Source organism: Centruroides vittatus, unplaced genomic scaffold, assembly GCF_030686945.1.
Source record: "Centruroides vittatus isolate TY-2023 unplaced genomic scaffold, ASM3068694v2 scaffold_899, whole genome shotgun sequence".
NCBI lineage: Eukaryota > Metazoa > Arthropoda > Arachnida > Scorpiones > Buthidae > Centruroides > Centruroides vittatus.
The window spans coordinates 1,196,480-1,213,772 of NW_027122719.1; the positions used below are offsets into that span (position 1 = coordinate 1,196,480).

The 17,293-nt window shown below is 32.3% G+C and overlaps 1 protein-coding gene across 2 annotated transcripts in view; it reads right to left on the reverse strand.

The window, feature by feature from the left end:
• Positions 1 to 17,293, reverse strand: part of LOC136990270 (adenylate cyclase type 2-like) — a 150,170-nt gene that overhangs the window by 90,983 nt on the left and 41,894 nt on the right. The gene's annotated exons all lie outside the window — the stretch shown is intronic.

Genomic DNA, 17,293 nt, shown 5'->3' on the forward strand with positions numbered 1-17,293 from the left:
AATTAGAATTTTCACAATACCATCCTTGGTACAACGTTAGTTTATCGGTTGCTGGTTATTTCCACAGATACAACTTGATTTATGAAACTATATCTTTTAATTTATAATTAAGACTTAAATTACATTTAATATAAAAATCGAATTATTAGCTTTTTGCCCATTTTGCATTAATTACAATTTTTCAATACCTTATTTGATCCTTAGTTGTCCATGTTTTATTGTAGATAGGTAAAGACGTATAAATATAATACTCTAATAAATATAAATAAATAATAATCACAACAAAATATACAATCAGGAAATATCGTAAAGATCTATGAATATCTTGCTTAATTTACTCAAAGTAATACCGAATTACTTTGAGTAAATTATTACACAGTGAATTGCAACCTGATTCAAATTTTCTATCAACTACAAGTAACTAATCCTTTCATGAGGACAAAATGGCGTATATTAAAAAAAAAATAATAATGCCAAAATTTCACTACTTAATCCAACTTGGTTGAAATATTATTGACCTTTTAAATTATTATTTATAATTTGATTATGTATTATTTTCTTACAGTATACTTTTTGTAATTTTGTAATAGTCTTGTAGCAATGTTTCCGTACTAAATGTGATACAGGCAATTACTTTATGATGTTGGATGATATATATATATATGTAAAAATATGTATATATATAATATTTGTTATAAATGTAAATAATATTCGTTTTGTAACTAAGTTATAAACTCTAAATAAAGAGGTTAATCCCTTATAGTCTAATAAAGTTTGATTGATATTCACTTAATCCAGTAAATCTTGTTATATATCTTCTAAATTAAATTTCATGTTGAATTTAATATTTGTAAGAAAATTTATATAAATTTAGTGTAGTTGCCGCCAAAATGAGGTGCGTTCTTCTTTAGAGGTGAGTAAAAACTTCGACTGTACGAGAAAGTCTGTAATCGGTCGATATTGTTTTTAAATGTAAAGTGAGTTCATAATCTTTATTATTGTTTTAACTTTTCTAATAATTAGATACGTAAGTAGGTATTAACTTTATTTCAAATACAACTATAGTAAAAATGGATTCACAATGATAAAATAGTGGTAAAATGAATGAAACGGGAATAATCGAGTTTAACACTGTGTTTAAGTATGTACGCAGGTGTTAATTTTACTTTAAATCTAAACCTAATAAACATGTGGCAAACTCCTTTGGATGAAATGGAGAGAGGACTGGCAGGTTTTAATAATGTAGAGAAAAATTATTTTAGATGGAAAATTGTATTCAATGAACGGGGTGGAACGAACAAAAAGAAAAGGAACAGTTAAATGTAAGGTATATAAAAGAATAGCTAACAAAAATGAGTTGGTTCTAACGAAGGCAGATAAAACCAAGAAAATGGTAATTATAAAAAGACAGCGTTACAATGAGGCTATTGAGGAGTATATTAGAAAAACAAACTGCCAAATTGTGGATGAAAAAATAGTCACATTAACTGACAAAAAGCTAAAAAAGTTAAAAAGTTAAACGCCACTCGCGTCTTTCTTGACGTTCCTAAAAAGAGCACATAACCCCAGTAACCAGATGCCTAGAATCTTTTCATTCGGAAAAACAAAGAGAACGAGGAGATCAGGCCAGTAGTGGAAAAATGTAACGTACCAACATATATACTAGAGAAGCACTTAAAAAGTACATTTCTGAACAGCTAGAACACAATAATTATGTTGCTCAGGATCCAAATAAAGTGGTAAAAGAATTACAAGACCTGACTTTAAAGAACGACGAAATAGGGACATAGGGTATAATGGATTTTGAAAATCTCTACCCATCCATTAATGAATTCAATGGGTGCATTGAAGCACTCATTAAATTCATGGTTCAACACAATCCGAGGTTATCGGATTGTGTTGGACCATACATATTCGGAGAACATAAATAATCTAGCGGACTTGATGTGCTACCAATCCTTTTTTTAGATTCAACAGGGTGGCATACAAACAAACGAAAGGTGTCTCAACGGGAAGTCATACATCAGGACTCTTATGAGAACTAGTGCTACGTAAACTTGAAAAAGACATTCTCGGAGATTTCTTTAAGAACATTATACTCTACAAACGATATGTCGATGACGTATTTATAATTTGAAAAAATAACCGACGGATTCAAGAATTTTTACTTGCAATCAACAATAATAAACATGATTTAAAACTAAAACTAGAGCAAAAAAGCTATACTATTCTCCATATTTTGGACATTGATATAAAATTTAAGCAAGGAAACATACACACGGGTGTGTATTTAAAACTCACTCATGCTCCTCTCTACAATTCATCTTGGTCCAACAACCCGTATAAATACAAGTTATCAGCATTTAAGGCATTCATCAGAAGAGCATTTTTATATTGCACAATACCAACGTTCAGGACCGTCTCAAAGAGATTAATAGAATTAAAAGGATTGCAACAACTTTTGGTTACAAAACCGCCACAATTTAAGGGCTGGTCAAAGGTTACAAAGAACATAAAGACAAGAAAAATACTAACTTAGACGGAATTAACAAATTCACATAGAATAATCGTTTATGAGGTGTAGTGAATAAGTTAGCTTCTTATAAAAACATGAGAATGATTTATAAAAAGGCATCCAATATTTATAGCTTACTGCGAAACGATAAAGACAGCATAAAAAAAAGGAAGAGAAATCCGGAGTATATAGAATACCGTTTGAGAACCAACAGTTAGGAATCGCAAAGAATTATGTGGGTGTGACTACAAGAAACCTTGCAATACGTCTGCGAGATCATTCAACGTTGAAAAAAGACACAACACAATATTAGCGATTATGGCACAGACCGAAAGAGCGGTTGTAAAGTGGGAGGAAGCGACTCTCATTAAGACAGTGCACTCTCCATCCATTGCGCTGGATATGGAAAAGGTAGAAATTTACAAAAGCAAAATAAAAATTCGAAATAAAAAAAAGAATGGGGCTTAAAAACCTTAAATCATGTATTTGTTGTGGTTGACTTTGTTTGCTATGCTTTTATTTATTTATTTTAATATACACAATTCTTTTGTTTTAAATGATTTTTTGAATTTAAAAATGTTATAATATCGAAAAACAGTACGTTCCATTTTGAAACATTTATATTGTATTCTAAAACCTGAGGATGACCTACACTAGAAAATAGGTTGAAAACATTTGCGAAATACTGAGCAAAATTTAGGTGGTTTGGAGATTTTGTGTGGTTTAAATCTAACACTGATGTGATGATTTCTGCTGTTCGGGTGCGTTCCATTTTTATTTATTGATAAAAAGTTGACGATTAAAAAATGTTTTCCAACCACTGGTACAGTGTATGATCTATTTAATATTTTCTATAATTTATAAATTGTCCAAATTTTTTATTTTCAATTTTATCTCTAGAAATCAAATTCACAGCAAGTCTAAAAAGATGAATTAAAAAAAAAACAAAATAAAACAACAAATATAGGAATTATTTTTATTGGTTTGTTTTGTTAAGTTGCGGCAACGCAACACTTGAGCGATCTGCCTAGGGGCGATGCGTTCCGGGAGGCCTTTTTACGGGTAACTGCCTCCCGTAAAAAGGGGTACGTTGGGTAATATAAGTAATCTGTTAAATACATACATAAATAATTTTAACTGCGTTATAGAGTTCCATTTAAATCGGAACGAAACTTTTCCGATAAGTTAAAAGATAACTACTTTTTGTGTTTTCATGCAGAGTAAACAATGCTACTTTAACAGCATTTTTTATACTTGGAATTGTTTCAACTATGGAATATTGTGTATGCAATGTTCCTTATAGAAACGTTCAGCATTTTTCTTAAAATTTTCTATTTCTATGAGTATGAAGTAAATGAGTTATAAATCTTTTGTATTATAAAAGAAAAAACTTTAGAGTCCCGGAAACACGACTCTCGATAACTTGACATTCTGTAAAACTCGTCGTGTCATTCAAAATAAACAAACAAAAAAAATGAACGTGTAATCTAATTTTTACCTCTAACCTTAACACTAGGATCAAATAAGTTATCATTTATCTCTGACGACACTTGGTAATAGCATCAATTCCACGTTAGCAATGAATAGAACCCTTTTTCCGAGGTGCTAGTGCAAAACGTCACAACGTGAGTGTCACTAACTCGAAAGTAACCACTGAATAGCCAATATTTTTTAAATTAAAATTTAACTACAAATAGAAATAGTCGCTGTTGGGACGTAGTTAATATGTATATGAATTTGCATGAAACTATTTATATAAAAGTTTTAAAAAATTGATTATAATACCTTTACGAAAATTCTGTTATTTTGACTAGCAGTACTACTTTGCCAATTATCTTTTTTCTATAATAGCAATTATTACATATTTGTACAATATTTAATAAACTTTGGTTTCTTTGACAATTTATAATTTACTTGTATTTTTGATTATGAAAGTGGGTTCTTATAATTAAATCGACTTATGATCAGATTTAAAATTAAACCTTAAATAATTTATAGATACAGGAATCCCTAAAAATTCAATTACCCAAATCTTCCATTAAACGAATTTTGCCTATAAATCTTAATCTACTCTTGTCCGGAATAACATTTAAAAGCGTACGCAAAGTTTGTTTCCCATTGTTTTGTTGATCTTTAACTGAACGATGTAATAAATAATTTACAGTGATGCAAAACCACGTTATGGGTTATTTCTTAATTTCTTCATTCAATGTAACAATGCTTTTTAACTTTTTTCACTCAGTGTAACTATTACATGTGTGTAATAATTTAATTTTCAGGAAGTTTTTATAAGAACTTCTATGTCTGTGAAATTAAGGATCTGAAAGATGTTATTCAATTAAACGCTTTTGTTACTAAGTGTACTACAAAATCACAACACAAGACTTGCTTCGGTTTGCACCAAATTCTATCTATTTCTTCTTTATGTGATAGTTATACTTTAAAGAGATTAATTAAAAATTTACGGCCAAGAGAATCCTGGAACATCTTCAAACGCCTCCTTAGTTTTATTGTTTGTTAAAGGTGGGTGCACACATGCGGTAAAAAAAAGGTAAGTTTGCGACAACGATTTTTATCTGTTACGGCGCCGTTTGGCAGTTCGATGAAAGTAAACTCCAATCCAGCTTTTAAGTTTTATTTTTTTCAGAGCATACCGCCGAATTTCATTTCTAACAGCAGTAATAGGTTGTTTCGTAATACAGTAATTTAATACGGAGGGTTAGTAATCCATATCTACAGTAAGCTAAACAGAGCCGAATATTGTCTAATGTAATAGGTTGTTTCGTAATAACATGCTAATTTAATGACGGAGGGTTAGTAATACCACTATTAATTAAGACAAAAAAGAGGGAAAATTGTTAATGTCATTCAATACGGAAGTATTTATACAAATGATAGGAAGTTATCTTTTGTCTTTATGGCAAGAAAAGGAAAGAATTTAATGATAATGCCTTAAAATAAACACAAATAATCTACTACAAGAGTGGCCAACCTTTTTTACAAGCGTGTCTATACTATTAAATGGGCGAATTTTTTGGCGGGCCACTGTCCTACCACCCTACGTCCTGTTTAAATTAGTAGTTAAAGATAAACTAAATAATATTAAAACAAGGATAATGTGTTGTTAGGTGGATATAAAAACAAATATTAAATAAACCACTGGCGTTAGTTTGAATGTGATAAAATATTAAAAACATTTTTTATTGAAAGGAGAATAAAAAGCTTGACATTCTAATTAAAAAACGAGCGAATTTTAAGTTCGGACTCTATGTGGTTTCTGAACGTGCTTTTCAGTTGTTTCTCAATATTAAGATTGATTTTCGAGGTTGATAACAGAAGCAGATTGCCCACAAAATAAGTACTGATCTGTCAATTGAGATCGGTACTTATTTTTAACAAAGCTCATTGGTGAAAACGTCTGCTCACAAACATAGGTGGAACTGAATCTGCACACAAAACGTAGGACAAGATTATGCATTTGTGGACAGTCAATTTTAGGAAAAAATTTCCAGAAGGCTTTCAAATCAGGGGAAGTCGGTGATTCACACAACTCTCGAAATTTTGCTATAAGTCCTGAGTGATTTTTAATGTATACAATTTCCCAATTGGATTTTGGATGGATATCTCCCTATTTCGCTGTCCGAAATGGAGAATTGATTGATGAACAGAGTGAGGTAATTCTTTTCAGCTTTGAAGTCTTTGAAACAGGAATAAAATGACTGTTAGTGCTGTAATAACAGAATGATAAAGTTCAAATTCAAATTATCACACCCATTTTGAGAATTTTTAGAGTGGAAAAATGGTGAAGATTTTTCTGAGACAATTTGCTTAAACACAATTTTAGATTCTTTTTGAATGAACTAATTAGTTGGACATTGTCGGAAATAAATAATTTTTCACCTTGTAAACGAGTATTAAGTACTGTACATTAAGATAATTCGTGATGTCTACCAGGAAAGCTAAACCAGAGCCAATATTTGTCTTTAAGTAGATCATACTCCGTAAGTAACTTACATTTCTGTTTCAAAAATTGAAGCAGTTGGTCCTTCAACTGGAAAAAACGTGCTAACACTTCTCGTTTTGAAATCCAGCGGACAGAGCAATGCAGTAGGAGTTCTCCGTGTTCGTTAGTTTCCTCTTCGAATAACATTCTAAACTCCCTGTGATTGATAACTCGCCCTCGAATCGTATTGACACAGCGCCTAACAGGATCGATGGTATGGCTGAATTTCATCTCTTTAGCACAGAGCACTTCCTGATGAATAACACAATGGTATTTAAATAACTTACGCTTCAAATATTTTTCAAGCAGAGAAATGCAGCCATTCTTTTTTCCCACTATTGAAGGAGTTCCATCAGTGGATTTAAATGATCTCTAGTTTAGTCCACTCAAGTCTCTGTCCATAATTCTCAACATTTTCAATGCATCCGTTCAGTGCTTCAAAAATGTCAGAACTTGCAGTTGTGGTTGAAAGCTGGCAGAGGCCAAGATCTTGAGTAACATCAAAATTTTCATTAACACATCAAACATAAACGAGTTAATGGTGCATTATCGGTGATAGCATAACTTTTGTCCATTGCAATTGAAAAGCACTTGGAAAGAGCAACAGAAAATTTAATTTGTTTTAGTATATCATTTGCCATGTCTTCCACTATTCTCATGAGAAAGATTTTCACCTATCTTCTTCACTTGGATCGCCACTGTTTTTAGCAAAAATAGATACGCTTCTTTTTCACCGCTGCAGTGGCGGCACCATCTGAAACGGGTGTTTTCTTCCGCGCAAGAAATTTCATATGAAGTTTTCATCATGCTTTTCACTTCTTCCTTATTTTTGACAAAAACATTTTGCTGAGATGAAAGCTCCGCCTTTTTTGAAATATAATTTGTTCCAAGAGAAGATCCAGCAGGATACTTACTGCTGAAGTTCTCATGTTTGAAGTGTCTTTCCAAATTATATTTCAGTGATTCTCAACCTTTTTTTCGTCACGGTACACTTTTAATAATTTAAAAATTTGGCGGCACACATGGTTACTTCGGTAAGTACCGCAGGACAACGGTGACGTCATAATAGTGATTTTTAAACGCATTTGGTTATTTAGGTCGTTTTCTAAACGCTTTGGTAACTACCGGCAGTTATCGGTAACACCGGTTACAATTTCCAAACGCTCCCTAGGAAGGTAGAACTGATTGAACTTCTTGTCTGACGTCGCTTATGTATGGGTACTTGCAGTGACGGCACACTTCAAAAATCTCGCGGCACAGTGATTGAGAATCACTGTTATATTTCTTTGGTACTGCAAGTGTGGCAGAACAGATCAAACACACAAATTTTGATGATTTCCCTTGTGTGAAGAGAAATTGTTCTTTCCAATCGTTATTTAAAGCCTGTATCACCACGTCATTTTCACGCTTCCGTTTAGACGTTTCAGCTTTACTGAGAGCCATTTGTAAGAACTTAATCCTAATTTAATCACACTTAACAAAAAATTTCAAACATGAAAAACAAAACACGATCGCTGTCAAATCTCAACTGCTGACAATTGTATGTAAAGATTAGCACGTGATAAGTCAACACAACATTGATACAGCTGACTCAATAACAGTATTGTCATGTGGTTGAGAACATTTCTCTCAGTGCAGCAAAGTATGCATGCACCGCTCATGCTAAAAATGTTAATTTATGTAATTATAGGAATAACTTAAATTTAATTATTTAAATTGATTTATTTCGTTTTTAATCATTAAAGAAGTTATTAAAATATTTTTTTGTTATGTTTTTAATTTTAATTATTTCTTTCCTTAATTGATTTTTCTTTTTCGCTCTATCACCTCGCGGGCTATTCCAAATGCAACTGCGGGACTTGAGTTGGCCACCTCTGATCTATTACAATGTAAACTTCTTCATTCACTACTCAACATTAATTTCTTATTGTTAATTTTTGTCATTCATTTCTATCTGGCCATTCTTTTGGAATAATTATAGCCACGTTTGAAATGATTATTTGTCCAAATTTTCACTTAAAGCAAAATAACGATCACATAGAAAATATATTGTGCAAAATATGTTTATTAGGGTGTCCCTTATTTTTCGAATATTTTTTTTTCTAACGCATAGAGCCTAGTTTTGTTTATTTTTCCCTTAAATACTCCCACAATAAATTTCAGCTCATTTTGATCACTAGAACCCGTGCCGACTTGCATCGAATCATTTCCATACATATGGTGCTAGAGAAGTGGCACGTATTCACTTTGTTCGCCATTCTAACACAATTTGTCGGGCTATTAACACGTATAGTTATTTTTACGAAGATGTCAGTGGAATTACGAAGCACCAAAAAGCATACTTTCTTAGTCGGAGAGATAAACCACCAAATCACGGGTGCAAAATTATTGTCAAATCGGCAAGTATTCACAGTTTTGTTTTTTAATATTCGCGAAGTTAAACCAACCGTAAGTGAAAGCGTAAATCTTGTAATACGTGAGTGTATCGTATTTTGGGAAAAAGCTAGAATACCTTCAAAATCTATACCTGTGTCAAGAAATTGGTGGATCTTTATCACATATGGAGAGTCTCCATACCTGATATTTGTTTACTTTAATAAGAATAAATTAAATTACGATTCACACAAATTTTAATATTACAACAATAACATCTAATTTTTCTTTTTTATAATTTCTAATTCTAATTTTCGTTCTAGAACTATAAACACTAGATAGATTGGTAGTGAAAACATTGATTTCTCTCTTACAGTATAGTAGAATAACTGGGAATCGATCCCAGAATCTTCTTGGTAAGCTGAAGGAAATATTATTTGCTCTTTTCCTATTATGAAAACTATTTCTCGTTTTAATGTATATAAATATATATGTAAATTTTGGCAAAAAATATAAGGTTATGTCGTCGATTTCATTAGAATTTCTATGAACTGTAAGTTCATATATTTTCTATTGTATGTTTTATTTTTTGAATAAATTAATGAAGATTTATCTGTGAATAAAGTTTAAGTAATATATAAAATATGTACTTGAAAGCGAATATAAAAGACAAAATTGAAAATGAGAATAACATTACAAAAATTATCAGAGTGTTAAAGAAATCAAAAATGAGGATTAGTTTTTTAGTGAAATAAAATTTTATGAACATTATTTTATTTCGATAGTTTAATAAACTATTTAAAATATATAATAGTTTAAAAAATTACAGCTATATTTTTAAATTTAAGATAAAATATACAAATCAAATTATTTAATATTTTAAAAAATGTTTTCTTCGATTTAATTTTCGATAAAAAATTTCAAATGCATAAAATTTCTGAAAATGAAATATATGGTAACGATAGTAATGATATACTTATACCTATTTGGAAATCGACTATATTTGAATTTATCAAGTTTTTATATACAGTGTAATCCGTTTATTGTAATCACTATGGGACTCGCCTATACTGATAACGTTAAGAGCACTGGACATTTACTTAGTATATGTCCAGTGCTGAGTAGTCGATTAAGCAAGTAATAATAACTAAAATAAATGAAGATAAAACTAACTTTAGTTTTTCCCCTCGATTTATTTTACTTAAACTTAACGGAAACTTAAATCAAGCTGAAACTATTGTGGCCGCCAGTGCCAGAGATACCGAACATAGTCTGGCAACGCTTGCCAACGAGAGTTGGCTCGCAATGTGAAAAACAGGCGCGAAAGTTCGTGGGATTTGCCTGGGTGTTGCCCGAGGATGTCGGTGACAGTTCTCACCTTTTTAATGAAGTTTTTCTGTTAAAAAAAAATGGTGGTTCAATAGAAGATTGGTTACTGTTAAATATCTTCACCTTGAACGATATCATGAAAGGTTTCCCGAATCCAAATTCACCACCACACCTTTGAAACCTTCCAATAACATGCGCCTGTCTCTGTCGGCACCATTTCATTCGTCACCTTTAGAAAGTTCGTGAAACTTAAAACTGCCAGCATTTGCAATAATTGACTTATTTTATAGACTGGCATACAAAATTATTCCTGAGATTTGGGGACCGGGAACGGCAGGAAACATGGTGAAGTATATCGAATCAGCTCGATTACTGAGAATCACTCGGAGCGTATAACATTATGCTTTGTGTGATATCACTTTTGTCTAAAATCATATGTGGAATCAAAGTTACCGGTATATTATATATAAAGACAATATATTGTAGAATAAGAAATAATTTTTCTGAAAAAGTTTGCTTTTTAATATGTAATAAAATTTTTAATGTTGCAGCAGTTTTTGACTTTACAGATTTAAAGTCATAATTATGTATATGGTGCCGAAGGGCCATAACGATTGGAGACCTACTGGAGACTATCGTGCCCTGAATAGGATAACTGTTCCCGATCAATATCCAGTGCCACACATCCACGATTTTGGTCAAAATCTACACGGAGCCCGAATATTTTCCAAGATCGATTTGGTTAGAGCCTTCCAACATATACCAGTTAACCCAGATGATGTGCCAAAGACAGCCATTACAACGCCATTTGGGCTATTTGAATTCGTTTTCCTCCCTTTTGGTCTCTGCAACGCAGCCCAATCATTCCAACGATTCATGCATGAAGTTCTGAAAGGCCTAAACTTTTATTTTTCATACCTAGATGACATCCTCATTGCTAGCACTTCGTGAGAGGAACATAAGATGCACATGCGGCAAGTGTTTCAACGCCTTGACAAGTACGGTCTGCAAATCAATGCATCCAAGTGTACTTTTGCTGCCCCACATGTATCATTCTTAGGATACATGGTGTCTCCCCACGGCAATATGCCACTTCCAGAATGTGTATCCGCCATAACTCAACAGAAGCCACCACAGACCCTTAAACAACTGAGAAGGTTCTTAGGCATCTTGAACGTCTATCGTAGGTTCCTACCCCATGCGGCCCATCACCAAGCTCCTTTACACGACCTACTTAAAGGAGCAAAGAAAAACGACCAGCGCGAGATTAAATGGACTGACAATTCGATTCAGGCATTTGAGTCATGTAAGTCACAATTAGCAGAGGCCACCTTACTACACCATCCTTCATCAAGTGCTACCCTTGCACTTCACGTCGATGCATCTGATTCTGCTGTGGGCGCTGCCCTTCATCAAGTTACAGCACAAGGTCTCCAGCCACTGGCGTTCTTTTCCCGCAAACTGAGTAACTTTCAGCGTCAGTATTCTGCATACGACCGAGAACTTTCTGGCTGTGTATTTGGCTGTGAAACATTTCCAGTTTATGCTGGAAGCACGACAGTTTACCATTTACACAGACCATAAACCATTAACGTTTGCCTTCCAGCAACGACACGATAAGTGTACACCCTGTCAGTTGAGACATCTCGACTTTTTAGGACAATTCTCAACAGACATCAGACACATAAAGGTGATCGATAATGTTCCAGCTGATGCTCTGTCCCGTATTGAATCAATTAGTAGCCCATCTATAGATTATAGCAAAATTGCAAAACACCAACAGCAAGATTCTGAGCTCCAGTCTCTCCTGACTTCAAGTGACTCATCACTTGTACTTAAGAAGTTTAAACTTCCTGATAGTGATGTCGAAATTTACTGTGATGTATCGACAGGTCGCATTCGTCCATACATTCCGCCTAGTTATCGTCGCACTGCTTTCAACACTGTCCATGACCTGTCACATCCAGGTGTAAGGAGCTCAACCATATTGGTAAAAGCAAAATTTATTTGGCCATCCATCAGTAAAGACTGCCAGACATGGTCTCGCACTTGCACTTCTTGTCAGAGGTCGAAGATCCAGAGATATGTCGCTAGCCCTTTGGGAACCTTCCCTGTTCCAGACTCCAGATTTTTAAATATTCATATTGACATTGTTGGTCCATTGCCACCTCCCAACGGCTCAACATATTGCCTCACAATCATCGATAGATTTTCTTGTTGGCCTGAAGCAATCCCTTTGCCAGATATAGCAGCTGAAACAGTAGCTTCAGCCCTTTACTCAGGCTGGATATCTCGCTTTGGAGTGCCTGCCCAAATAACATCTGACTAAGGACGGCAATTCGAATCTGGCTTATTTAAATTCCTCACTCAACTTCTTGGTACCCAAAGAGTTAGGTCAACAGCATACCATCCAATTGCAAATGGCATTGTTGAACGCTTTTATCGTTTACTTAAAACTGCCATCAAGTGTCACTCTACTGAAAGATGGACAGAAGTGCTATCTACAGTATTGTTAGGATTGCGAACTGCGCTCCGTGAAGACACCAACACTACTGCGGCTGAGATGCTCTATGGCACCAGCCTCCGACTGCCTGGAGAATTCTTTGTCCCAGGTTCTCAGAACGTCAATCCATGTTCTTTCGTCGAAAAACTCAGGACGATGATGGCAAACTTAAAACCAGTGCCTGTGGTGTACCACTCTTACCGCAACCCATTTATCACAAAGAACTGCAGTCATGTTCCCACGTATATCTCCGCAATGATGCTGTACGGAAGCCCTTGCAGCCTCCATACGATGGACCTTACGAAGTCGTGTCACGTGGTAGCAAGACATTCACTCTAAGCATAAAGTGAAAAGAAACTGTAATTTCTATTGATCGACTGAAACCGGCTTTTATTCTCGCAGCGAGTGAGTCGGACCAATTACCCCCAACGTCTCCAATGCCAAGACCAGCGACGTCTAAACATACCAGACAATCCGGCCCCAACGCGACGAACTACCACGCGCTCTGGCCGACATGTATCCCTTCCCGCTCGTTTCGTGTCGCAGACACTGGTGGGGGAGTAGCTGTGACCGCCAGTGCCAGAGATCCCGAACGCTGTCTGGCAACACTTGCCAAAGAGAGTTGGCTGGCAACGTGAAAAACAGGCGCGAAAGTTCGTGGGATTTGCCTGGGTGTTGCCCGAGGATGTCGGTGACAGTTCTCACCTTTTTAATACTATTATTAAATAGTAGCTGAAATATCAATGTTCAAAACTAAATAATAATTAAAATTTAAAAAAAGTAAATAAAATAACGCTTCTGTACACTTCTTTGGTAACATTACAATCATTTGAGTATCGCTATATATCCTAGCTATACGAACATACAAAAATTCATTTACAGACGAGGCTACCCTCACTGCTACCGAATCTACTCACTGTGAAATTTTTCCTTTGTGCATTGGTGTAAGATCGCATAAAAGACTTGAGGCTGTCGAAGTTTAGTCCAATGTTTCACACGAACACCATCTATTAGTAGGAAGAGTATTTAAAAAAAAAAAAAAAAAAAAAACGATTTGCGAGTTGCTTCGGTTTATTCGACACGCTCAATTAAAACTTTCAATTTCGTGATAAAGTTCTAGGAAGTTTAGGATTTCGTGATAAACATTTAGGAAAGGTAGGTCTAGCTTCAAAAGCTTTATAGTATTTCGTCACCGATAAAATTTATAACTTAATGTTTCATTTGTCTTTCATATCATTTTTACTATGTGTTCAATGTATAATAGAGCATAGTATAATATAATATAGCATAGTATAATATAGCATAGTATAATATAACATCTTCATCCCGGACATTCTCTAACAAAGTAATGATATGAATTATTGTGATATGCTGCAATGAGACTATGACAAATAAAAGATCTGAAATCAGAAATTTATCTGGCTTATTATAGTGTAATTTTAACTTCAGATTTTCAAAGACATATAATATCCATTATCATAATGTGCGGATAGACAGCGTGTAATAATGCATCCTCATTGGAATTTGGATGAGAATTAAACCAAAATTTAGTGAGTTTTCGTGTTTTGTTTGAATTAGGATATAATTCCTCAATAATTACTCCTATTGACTGACTTCAACGAAGATCAGAATCATCCATAACGGATAAAATTTAAGCACGCTCTATTATAGCACTGATGCTAATATTACGTATTAACAAATCAATCAATTACCTATATCATCAGGAGATCGAGAAGATCATTTATATCCAATTGATAAGTTGGAGGAGTCCGAATGGGGTAAAATTCTGTTGGAAATATCATTTAAGACTAAGATTTGTTGTAGGTTTGTCAAATCATTTGAAAATTTATAATCTTTTCATTTTTATAATTAGAATGTTAAATTCCAATTCTGTGATAAATGAATTTTTAAATATTTAATTAAATTTACGAGGCCTATTTATGCTTTATAAAGCTTATATTTAAAGTTTCAAAGAAATTCGAATATGCGTTTGAAAAAACTGTTTACCAAGAAAATGAGAATTGAACAAGAGCTTTAAATTTATAATTACAAAAGCTATTAAAATGGAACCTCGCTTAACGAGTATAATTCATTTCAGAATCTTACTCGTAATTCGAAACACTCGTTAAGCCAAATATTTCTCCCATAGAAATTAATGTAAAATACGATAATACGTTCCACGCCGAAAAAATACTCAAATATTTTATGTATAACGTTTTATTCAAAGAAAGTTTTATGCAATATACATTGTTAAGGAGCGTGAATCACCTTTTCTTCTAGCACGGAATGAACCAACCTGAAATGCGAATTCGATTTGCAGAAAACAAAAAAAAATCACAGATAATATGTCTGATAAACACACCAAACGATATGCCAAATTCTTGAGCTATGTAAAGGCATTAATTAAATATTAGAAATTATTTAATTTGACTAGAAGTAGACAGTTATGCTGCCATCTCGTATTAAATTTAATGACCAATTCCAGTGAATTCCAGAAAGGTCTAAATTAAAAATTAATTATTTTTAATTATTAAATTTAATACGAGATGGAAGTATGACCGCCTACCGCTAGTCAAATTATTTAATTTCTAATATTTAATTATAGTCTTTACATAGCCCAAGAATTTGGCATATCGTTTGGCGTGTGTTTATTATATAACGGGCTATGGTTGTTGATGTATGTAATATGTGTGAACACAAGTTTGGAAAAATGTGTGATCACAAGCAACACTAAGATGCTAGAGGAACGAGTGCTAAGCACAGACTGATGGAGCATACGCACAATTCGGGACTTCCTCACTGTTTGTCACTCGTTATACGAAATGTCGCTCATTAAGCGAGTCATTTTCACAATTTGTTTTGCTCGTTATACGAGGTTCCACTATATTTTATATTATTATTTTATTTTATTTTTTAACTGAAAGTAATAGAAATGTTTTATTGATTTATGTGAACTGAAGATTCACTTGATGTGTAAAAACGACATTTTAAAACCTAAGTATATTATCAAATACTGTACATCATGACGATGTGCGTATTCGTCATAATATATTATAATGTAAAATATGTAATAAAATTAATATAATAAATTAACTTAAAAAGTTAGTATACATATACATGTATTTGACAATATCCTAAAAAGACAATCAATATTTAAAAATACGTTTAGTATAAATGGTGTATATTAAGTGTAGGTTAACTTTTAATGCAAAGATAGAATTTCATATAATGATGATTAAAATACCTAATAGTTAATTTAGTAGTCTCAAAATGCAAATGGATTTTCAGACATTTACATGTTTGATTAGACTTCAGCATTCAGGCTTACATTAACAGAATATATTTGAAACAACCTAAAACATTTCAAAATTTTACTTTATTTATTCACGCTTTTTTATTTGATTTATTATTCAATTAAGATAAAATAAAATCATATGAAAATATTTTAATCGAATAATATTTAAAACATGTTATAATTATTCCCTAAAACCACCATAACAGAAATGTTTAAAATTTTTAAAATTAAATTTAACATTATTCTGGAATGCGTATTTTAATTTGAAATATTGAAATATTTCAAATTAAAATACGCATATAGTATTGAAATATTTTTAACAATACATTCAAATATTAATATATAAGCCTATTTATTTAATATTATATTTTATTAATTAGTATATTTTAATAATTATATTAGTTATTAAAACGTTAATAACATTTTATTTTAATGAGTTTATATCATAATAACATTAACAAATTTACTTTTACATGTTACTTTAAATTATATTTTCATATTAATATTTTAAAAAAATACGATTTAAATCACTGTTCACAATTTCTCTCTAATAAGAATAAATAAAATTGTATATGTTTTATTAAAAGGTTTTTCGTATAAAAACGAATCAAAATTATTCATAACGGAAAAAATTTAATCTGATATAGTCATACAGTTGTGTTTTATTATATTTTCTTTTCAAATAATCTAACAAACTCTCTCTAAAACCGATCGAAATCTAGTCCATAGCTTATAAAAGAGGAGAAAATTCGAATTCTTTCAACGATCGAAATCATTGATAATATTTACAGGTATATAATAAGAAAAAAGTCTATAAAAATAAGCCTAAAAAGGATGTATTTTTCTTCGATCGGATTATTTACAATTTTTAAAAAATGTAATCATAAAATTTTTATAAACGTTAAACTATAAATCTGAGAACTTGGATTAAAATGCCTTCAAAATTTATTAATTTTTCGTGAGAGATGTAAGTTCATTTCAATTATTTATTAATGCATATATCTATTCTGTGTTAAACATTTTTTGAAAAACCATTGAATTTCCTAATTAGTTTTTCTTAACTTTTAAATTTTTCTGAAGTAATTTTATATAACAATAAAAACTACATTTTTTATAGAAAATTTAAAATTATATTTTTAAGTTTAAACTCTTCATACAAAAAGTAAAAAAAAAAAAAAAAAAAAAATAGCAACGAAAATTCCGAAGACACTGCTCTGACTGAGAAACGACAACTCATTCTGTGGAGAAACCTTTTGTTGATCTTCTCCAATCGAT